The 10,800-nt window shown below is 32.8% G+C and overlaps 1 non-coding gene across 1 annotated transcript; it reads left to right on the top strand.

The window, feature by feature from the left end:
- The first annotated feature begins 212 nt into the window (after nt 1-212).
- On the top strand, nt 213-319 carry LOC126027806 (U6 spliceosomal RNA). Its single transcript, XR_007502329.1, has one exon. It is a non-coding gene; the product is annotated as a U6 spliceosomal RNA (small nuclear RNA).
- Nucleotides 320-10,800: the final 10,481 nt, after the last annotated feature.

Genomic DNA, 10,800 nt, shown 5'->3' with positions numbered 1-10,800 from the left:
CCCCCCAAACCCAGAAAATTTTATTTACACTACTTTTTGGATTGGTAGCCTGTTGGAAGACTGTTTTTACTCAGCTTCCTCTTTCCTTTTCATCCATCTCTTTGACATGTAGAAGTATACCTAGACTAGAATAGATCGATAGGTACTTTAGTCTCTCACTTGACCCTCCCCTGCTCAGTTGGATTTAAGCTGCTCAATAAAGAGAGGTTTCTGTGCTGGCTTCAGCAGCACATATACTAAAATTGGACCAATGCAGAGAAAATTAGCATGGTTCTTGCTCAAGGATGACACCCAAATTCATGAAGTGTTCCATATTTTTAAATACAAAATAAATAAATAAAAATAAAATAAAGAGAAGTTTTTGTTTGGCAGGCCCAGAGACCACAAGGTGAGAAGCCACTTGACTCCATGCTTTTCTCCCTCATGGCTGTCTTGCTTTATTAATTCCTGCTCACCCAGGGTTTCATTCCCACTCACCAAGGGTTAGAAATATGGTGTGTGGAGCATTTTCATAGTTGCCTATTAACTTTGGAGCTAGAAAGTCATCCCAAGTTAAGACTTTGTGTTGACACTTCCTACAGTGGCAGAGGACTCCCTTCAGTTTAGGATGATTCTTTATATCAGTGTGTGTGTGTGTGTGTGTGTGTGTGTGTGTGTGTGTGTGTGTGTGTGGTTTGTCAAATAAATTTCCCTTTTTGAACTGTAATGACTAAAGTCATTTCCTAGGAAGCCAAGTGAGGGAAACTCTGGCCTTTAGCTAAATGACCATCTATCACAAATGTGAATTGAAAGAATTTAAAAGCTGTGACAAGAAGCATATTTTCTGGGTGCTATAATCACAGATTTTTACACCTCAAATCTGTCACAAATTTTTATACCTCAAAGAACTCCTGAAATTCTTCCTTCCTTCCAACTTCTGCCCCTCTAAGAAAGGTGATATTAGTGAGATTCGTCCACCTTCTTGAAGAGCTGGCTTCTACAATTTAAAAAAACGATTGGTTGTTTGGCTGTCACTCAAGATTTTCATTTTCATAATAGCACTAATAAATTCCATTCAGTTGGAACATGTGGATGGCATAAATTTTTACCCTCCATAATCATCTAGTTTCTGTGCATTTTCCTGAGAATTTGGGGAAATAAAGGATTCAGACACATGTGCCCAAATTGTCATCTTAAAGCAAATCATAACATATTTTTTCTTATAGAAAATTTGGAAAAATAGAATTTACTAAAAAAAATTTCAAAAGAGAAATCACCTCCTAAGAAGACTTTTTCTTTAATTTTCTCCTACATGGTCTTCCTCACTGATTGGAAATAATTATGTAGAACAAGCTCTGACACATGGTGCCCTAAAAACAAGATGGTAGATATCCACTAAGCCAAAAGCTCAAGGAGACTAGACATTGTGTCTTTGTTCCTCTAGCATCTTGCATAAAATATTCTTGCTTAAAATACATTTTTATGTTATTGAAAAGAAAAACTGTGGAAATAATAGTTTCTTTGGCACTGGACCACATGAATTTGTAAACATTTCGAGGGGTCATAGAGCAGAGTGATCATATGTAATGCTACCTCTATATTTACCAAAGTGAGAGGAAAAGTAATATTTTCAGTTGCACAGGCAGGAAGTGAAGTGCCACAAACCCAACTTAATACTCGGGTTTGTAATGGTAAAATGCATCAGGGCAGAATTCATAAAAACAGAACATAGTACATTTGGTTAGTTTTCCCTGTAGGGAATGTAAAAAAAAAACTATGTAGCAAGGAGAGAGGAAGGAAAGGAGCAAATTATTTTAAGATGACTTACTTCCTAAATCTATGAAAACCATATTTTAGAATTCTTGCTTGAACACTTGAAGTCTTTAGATTTGAAACTTTATGGCTTCGGAAATTGATATTTTGCCAGGAATTTAAAGATTGCTTTCTTTATTAGGTAAGAACATAATTTCTGGATTTACTAATGCTTTGGAACATGAGTTTCTTTAAAAATCTAAAACATGATTAAAAAATTTGTTTAGACATTTGAAATATTGGGGTAGCCTTGTTAAATAAAATGACTAATATGCACACATTTTAAAGAAATAAAAATGTAGAAAGAAAATGTCATTTCTACCGAAAAGTTAAGAAAACTATTCAGAGAAAAACAACTAAAATTATATTATATGACATAATTTTTAAACAAATAATACTTTCATTTGACAAATAATTATAGGGGGTTAAATATATGACAGGTAATAATCTAGATATTGATGATAAGAAATAAATTTTAAAAATCTCCCACTTTTATGAAACAATGTTCTGTGTTTATACAGAAAGTAAAAAAAGTAAAAATGATTTTTCATTTTATATGGTGATAACAGAGAGGAGAATGGAGAGCACAGAAGTGGGGTTCATGGTTGCTATAACAACTTATCATAAACTAGGTAGGTAAGCATGACCTGAATTTACTAACCTGGAAGGTCAGACATATAAAGTGGGTTTCCCAAAGCTCGAACCGAGAGCTAGAATCTAAGTATTGTCAGAATTACATTCCTTCTGAAGGTTTTTGGAGAAAATCTGTTTCCTTCTATTTAGCATTTAAATAAGATGCCCACATTTTTGTTAATGGCTTTCTTTTTCCATCACATTCCTGGTCTTTCTGCCTTCTCTTATAAGAATCGTTGTGGTAAAATGTATGGGGTGCATCCAGATAACCTGGGATCACCACCCATATATGCTTCTAAATAAGTCATGGATCAGGTGATCTACGTCAATTGAATGATGTCTGATGAGGTTAAAATAAAGATATACATGTACTCTTTCTTTCTAGATATCTCTTCTCTCTAGCGGTTTTGCCAGCACCTACTACTAAGAGATGGGTGCATAATTCAAAGATGATAGCTTTAGGACTATTAGTATTATCTTGTTTCCTGAAAAAATTATGAATATTAAGCCAGTTCTATGGAAATCTTAGTTTTATTTATTCTTTGAGATCTTTAGAAAATGAGAAAATAAAAAAAAAAGAAAATGAGAAAATTGATATTAAACTTTGACAATTTCTGACATTCTTAAAACCACCACACCTTTTCCTGACAAAATGGTCTAGGCTGCCACATCAAAATAATTTATTTCTCCTAAGGTATTCAGAGTCCACCCTAAGACTAATAATCAGACTAATAATTTGGGGGGAGAATGGCTTCCAATATTAGTTTTAATGCAAGCATTTAAATTTTGGCTTTTCTGTGCACAATGATAGACTTTATTTATAGAATTTAATTCTAGATTAAAAAATTATTTGAGACATGGTGATTTGCAATACTGTTTCTGATATGGTTTCATGCATGTAATGTAGCAAAACCATACCCTCCATCAGCGTGTCTGCTTTCCTCCACCATTGTCTCAGTTTCCTGTGCCTCCACCCCACCAACTAACCCTGCCACTGTGTAAAATCTGTGGATTTTTATTTTATTTTTATTTTTTTTGGTTTTTGGGCCACAACCGGCATTGCGCAGGGGTTACTCCTGGCTGGCTTTTCAGAAATAGCTCCTGGCAGGCACGGGGGACTATATGGGACACCGGGATTCGAACCAACCACCTTTGGTCCTGGATCGGCTGCTTGCAAGGCAAACGCCGCTGTGCTATCTCTCCGGGCCCTGTGGATTTTAATTTAAAAGAGAATTTTATAAACTTCATTGTTCCTTCTTAGATCTGTGATTAGTGAAACTATGTAAATTGACATTTATAAAATCTCTAAATCATTGGAACTATATTAGTCCATGCATTTTTTATTAGAAGGTCTTTATAATATTTGATCTCTGGAGTGTCTTTATATCATTTCACCTCTGAAAGTTCTATTGTATAGTATTTGGAGGGGGTTCACCCAAATATGCTCATAGATCAATCCTGGTTCTGTAGTTCTGGATCCTCCTGGTGGTGTTCAGAGGCAATATGAGGTGTCAAGTATCAAACTGGGTCAGCATGCAAAAAAATACATGTATACCCTGTATAATCTGTCTATACCAGAATGTAATTGAATGTACTGGACAGTGTGTGGATTGGAAACAGTGAGCATTCAACCTAGAATTTCAAACTCTCTTTGGATTTAATTGAATTAATTGTCACTCTGACTTATATCAGAGAATTCTGGAATCAAGTCTACCCTGCTTTCAAAAGGTACAAAAAGAGATCCTCAGTGGTGAAAAGGTGGTTGATATTGTTGGTAGATCTATAAAAAAAAAAAAATAAGCATGATTGCCACTAGACAGAGACAACCATACATTTTAATTCCTAATAATTTTTGTTGTGTTTCTTTGGGGGTTTTATTTGTTTGTGGATTGGTTTGCAATTCATACCTGGGTGGTATTCAGAGACTAAACTTCACTCAGAGCTTAGGTTCACTACTGTTTCTGGGATCACATGATACTGGGATCAAATCTGGCCTCTTACATTCAAAACATGCATGTCAGCCCTTTGAGTTATGTCCTCACCTATGGGTTTAATGACTTAATCTCAGTCCAACTCAATGAACTAAGAACTAAGTGCCAAGAAGTACAAGGTGGTAACTTCCTGCACAATTATGACATTTTCTTCCCAGTGCAAGTTTCTCCGCTAATTGTAACAGAATTGGCTTTTTTCTCCTTTCCACATAGTCCTCAGGGCAAGAGTAAAGTATCCAATTGGTAAATCTTAGAAGAATAAATTAGATTTTGTTTATAGAATTTAGTCCTAGATCTTAATTCTAAATAGCCTGCTTACAGATACCCTTTGGTAGGCTCAATGCAATATAGCAGATTTTGAACCCAGGAACCTGGTAGAAAAATATACCTATTCTATGATTAATATTAAGATCCATCTGGCTCCAGTGCCTTCTGAAATCCTTGCCAGATATCATTATCAGTAAAAAAAATATGAGTGATATTTTGACCTCTTATTATTTGTCTTTTTAAAATTGTTTTAGATCCTAGCAATGAAATAATGATATTTACAGATTCCACCCACAGAGAAAGAATTATTTCTTTTAGACTTACTAAATTAAAAACTAAAATCCTAGGGCTTATGGTAGACATCTATCACTGTCATTGTGGAGTGAGGGAAAATGGGAATTCCTTTCTGTAAATAAGCCAAGGAAAAGAAAGCAGAGCCAGGAGTTCTGGAAAGAACCTGATGACACATACAGATAAGTCTGTATCCAGCTATGTCTGATGCCTGAGAGTGCCTCACTCATCAAAAATAGTATATAAGCTCTTTAGCCCAGGTCAGCAAGTGTTAGATTTTTTGAATGTGTGTAATAGCTAATCAGTATTGTTTAGGGAAGGACTTATTTTTATTTCCTACTCACAAAACATATGCTTTTTAATTTGTTCTTGAATAGAATAAAATGTAAGTGTAAAACGCAGCCATTTGTATACACTGAAAACTGGTTTAACAAAAAAAAGTAACTGCTCCTAGTCCTCTTAAGCATCAGATACCTGAAGAATCAAGACAATTGTGGCTGTTGTTAGGTAATTGTATAATATAACCTGGAGTTTTGTTTGAGATTTTGCAGTATGTTAATTTGTTTCACCATATATATGTGTGTGCATATATATATATATGTACATATACACATATGATTTTAAATTTCCAGATATACCAGAAGGAAAATAAAATGAGGTGGGGAAACTGAGTCAAAATATTCAATTGTTCAGTGAAAGATGTAAATTAACTTTGATGTTGAGCATAATACAAACATGAAGATTTATAATGTGATATATAAACCTATATATTATAAATCAATGTCATATCAAAATATTTTAATAAATAAATATAATGAATATATAAAACATCTCTATGATAATAAAGATGTATTAGGTCATATCTAAACTTATAGAGGAATTTCTTTTTAGAGGGAGATGAATGGATAGTGAAAGAAATGTGATAGAAAAATTAAATATGCTTCTTTAAATAAGATAGCCAAAAATATAGCATGTTACTTTAAGGTTAAGAACATTAAGCATTTAAACTGTTACACTTTATGATTGTCTTGTTAAAATTTTAGCAATACAAATATGCTGGTCATCAGGGAAGAATTTCCTAAAGACTCACTTATCATGACTCAATTGTAAAACACAGACAATGGCTCTCAGGCAAAAGAAAATCGTGCAGAGCAACAGAGGGCCAGAATTCTACCAGAAAATGTTCTTCAGTCTCAAAGCCACAGGGTCCTATCTCTGAAATGGAATACGCATTGTAGTATATAATTTGCTGATCAGAAAAGAGACAATAAGTTTAAGACACAAACAGGAAATCTAAACTCAGAAACTCACTTAACTGTGAAATTGTTTGGTTTTTGTTTTAAATGTCTAGACTGGCTCCACACATAATCATGCATAGGAACAGAAAAAAATTTACCCCCTAACATGAGGTTGAAAATAGGTTGAATTTATGACTGAATTTGTGAAAAGAAACCAGATGTGAATTAGATAACTCGTAGAGTTAATCATTTTTATCTACTGTTGATGCTTTCCTGTTTTTTAAGCCAATAAATTCTTGGGGCTATTTATATAATGTTAAAACTATCTGTCAAAATTAAATGGCTTCATTTAATCAATTTTAGCAAGATCTTTTTATGAATATGTGTAGTAAGATATATATTTTTTAAAGATGTGACTATCTCAAGCTTGAAGTTGACAAAAAAAGAAAACTAATCTGCTAAGGTGATACAAGTTGAGAAATTTTCATATTTTATTTCTTATCAAAGTAAACTGGAAAAACAAAACACTTGGATAAGACAGAAAAGAAGCCAAATAAAATGGCATTATTTATCCTTGAGAGAAAACATAGCAAACTTTTTGCTCTGTCCATAAACTATCAAATGGTTATTGATGCAAAGTGTAAAGTATTAATTTTAAAAATTATATTTCTGAAAATAGAAAGTAATCACCAACAGAAACCAAAAAACCTACACAGTTGGAAATTAAACAATGTAATCCTGAAGTAAAAATCAAAAAATAAATTAAAATATTCCTGGAAACAAATGAGATTAAAGACATTAGTTGCCAGAACATACAAGAATAGCAAAAGCAGTGTTAAAAAGAAAGTTCAAACACTCATGAGGTCCTCTGTAAAAATACTTAACAGCACAGTTTAAATAGCTTAAAAAATATCAACAAAAGAAACCTAAAGAAAGGAAATAATAAAACTTAGAGCAGAATTCAATGAAGAGAAGCAAACAACAAAAGAAAAACAATTTAAAAGATCAATAAAACCAAGTTCTCATTCTTTGAAAGAATAAACAAGATCGACAAAACATTAACTAGATTCACAAAGAGTAAAAGACAAAAGACTAATAAACTGATTCAGAAACAAAGAGGAGATGGTACAACAAATACTAAAGAAATGCAAAGTATCATCAGCAATTACTATGGAACTCTTAGTGCTAGAAAAATGAGAGTCTAGAAGATGAATTTTTGGACTCTTAAAACCTTCCAGGTCTGAACCAAGAATAAACAAAGCACCTTAACAGACCAAAAACAAAATTGAAATCATAATCAAGTCTCCATAAGAACAAAATTCTGAACCCAGATTGATTCACTAATGAGTTCTTCAAAATCTTTAAGAAAGTCTATTTTCAATTCTCTTTAGTTTATTTCAGAAATTCAAAGAAACAAATTCCTCCCAGTTTCTTTTTTCCTTTTTTTCCCCAGTTTCTAAACATTAAAAAAGAAGACTATAGGCCTATATCCCTGGTGAATATCAATGTAAAGATTCTAAAAACAAATTAGCAAACGAAGTATATCTAAAAGATCATATTCCTTGACTAAGTGAAATTTGTCCTGGGTTGCAGGTATGGTTTAATAAATTTAAAGCAATGTATGTAATATCATACATTGAAATTGAAAGCATATTATTTCCTTTTTTGGTTTTGGTTTGTTCAGGTGCTTTGTTTTCTCTTAGTTCAGACATGGGAGGTTTTAAGAGTTCAAAAATTAATCTTTTGGGGCCCAGAGAGATAGCACAGCAGCGTTTGTCTTGCAAGCAGCTGATTCACGACCAAAGGTGGTTGGTTCGAATCCCGGTGTCCCATATGGTCCCCCGTGCCTGCCAGGAGCTATTTCTGAGCAGACAGCCAGGAGTAACCCCTGAGCACTGCCGGATATGGCCCAAAAACCCAAAAAAAAAAATTATTCTTTTCTAGATTCTCATGAATTAATGGAATTAATATCAATGGAAAAAAATAAAACTAATAAAATGATGTAAATAGATGTATAGACAGTATTTGACAATATCCAATACCCATTCATGACAAAAATAAACTACCTTTTAATAAAATGGGGCTGCAAGGAACTTTCCTTAGTTAATTAAAGCTAATTACCATGAACACAGGGCTAACATCAGATGCAAAAAAAAAAAAGAAATAAAAATTTTTCCTCTACTATCATATATAAGACAAGGATGCCCACTCTTACCACTATTATTCAATATAGTATCAGGAATACTTACCATAACTAGATAAGAAAGAGATATTAAGGTCTCATCCATATTGGAAAAGAAAAAGCCAGTTGATTACTATTTACTGATGACACGATTTTATTCTGAAGACACCTAAATCTATACTACAAAACCTGCTAGAAGCAATAAACTTGCATAGTAATGTGGCAGGCTACAAAATAAGTATGCACATATCTATGGTATTCCAATATGCAAACAATAAAATAAAAAATCCCATTCAAAATTGTGCTTCTTCCTAAAATCAAATAGCTGTAATTCAGTTTAACAAAAGATATTAAAGATTTATATAAAAAACTATAAAACAATACTAAGAAAAATAAATACAAAAAATAAAACAATTAATAACAAATAACATAAGTAAATAAAGAAAATGGAAACACATTTTATATTCATGGATTGGAATGATTAATATTGTCAAAATGACAATAATATAAGAAGCAATAAATATATAGATTCAGCACTGTCTTTATAAAAATGCCCATGATGTTTTTAAAGATATGGACTAAATGCTACTGAAATTTATACAAAAAAGTAAAACCCTTCTGAATACTCAAAAATATATACACAATGGAATATTATTCAGCTGTCAGGAAATATGAAGTCATGAAATTTTCCTACACATGGATGTACATGGAATCTATTATGCTGAGTGAAATAAGTCGGAGGGAGAGAGATAAATACAGAATAGTCTCATCTATGGGTTTTAAGAAAAATTAAAGACATTACTGTAATAAGGCCCAGAGACAATACAGTTAAGGGCTGGAAGGGACTGAAGGACTAGCTCTCTATTTGAAGCTCATCACAGAGAGTGGTGAACACTGTTAGGGAAATAACTACACTAAAAACTAGCATGACAATGTTAAAGAATAGAGAAGTAGAATGCCTGTTGCGATACAGGTAGGGGCAGGGGAGGGAGAGCATTGGTGGTGGGAATTCACCAGTGCAACTGATGGGGGTATTCTGTTTATGACTGAAACCCAACTACTAACATTAATTGTACTTATGGTGCTTAAATAAAGATATATATTTTAAAAATCACAGGCATCGTAGAAAATAGTACAGTGGATAAAGCAGTTTGTTTGAGTGCAACATACTCAAGTTTGATCCCCAGTACCACCTGGAGTGAGTATTACCACAACTTTGTGGGTCCAGCCTTCTCCCCAAAAAAAGGAGGAGGAAGAGGATGATAAGGAGGATGAGGGGAGTCAAATGAGATGAGAGAAAGGAGGAAAAGAAAAAAGAGATGAGAGATTTTATTTTCTCAACTTTAAATTGTACTATAAAGCTATAGTAATCAATACAATATGTACTGAAATAATGATAGACACTAATTAAAATTACTTTGAGAGAAAAGAGATAGATCTTTGGGTATATAGTCATCTAATCTTCACCAAAGTATCTAAGAGTATTAGTAGAACAAAGAAATTCTCTTCAGCAAATCATATTGTGAAAACTGATCAGTCCCTTAAAAAATAAGAAAACCTCAAACCTCTATTTCACACAATGCACAAAAGTCAGTGCAAAATCAATTAAAGACCTCTATAACAGATATAAATCTATAAATTATATAAAAGACATAAACAGAATCCTTTGTGATACCTAAACCAAAGTATCTTCAATGATTCAAAGTGATTGGCCGGCTAATCAAACAGAAGCAAAGGGACTGCAAAAGGTAAGAAGATGCTGCACTACAAAAAACAAAAACAAAAACAAAAAACAATAACCATGATAAAAAAGATACCCCACAGACTTAAGAAAAATTTACCTACTATATATTTGACAAATGGTTAACATTCAAGTTATATAAAGCATTTGTAACACTTAACAAGAAAATAAAAACCCAACTTCATTCAAAGAATGGTGAAAATAAATGAATAAAAATGTCCTCAAAAGAGATATACAGATGACTCAGTATATGAAAATGTTATCAGGGAAATGCAAATCAAAACAACAATCAAATATAACCTAACACTAGTATGGCTGACAAACATCAAAGATAATAAAATTAATCAATGTTGTTGAGATGATGGGGGAGGTGGAGCACACCATGGTAGGGGACAGAGGGCAGAGAACACCAAGACAATTGTAAAAGGAAGTAAACACTGGAGGAAGATGTGGCTTTAAAGCATTGTATGTATGGAAGTTTAGTATTCACAGAATTGTAAATCATGGTAACTTAAATAAAAATAAATGAGGAAAAGTTTAATACATTTAACTTTAGTTCTATATGACTTCATATGCCATGACAGATATTTGTTTACTAACATTTATGTGAAGAGCTAATATACAATCTGCTATTTTTATGACCTTCTATTCATTACCATGAATATG

The sequence above is a fragment of the Suncus etruscus genome, chromosome 1, assembly GCF_024139225.1.
Source record: "Suncus etruscus isolate mSunEtr1 chromosome 1, mSunEtr1.pri.cur, whole genome shotgun sequence".
NCBI lineage: Eukaryota > Metazoa > Chordata > Mammalia > Eulipotyphla > Soricidae > Suncus > Suncus etruscus.
This window is presented reverse-complemented; position numbering and strand designations above follow the sequence as displayed.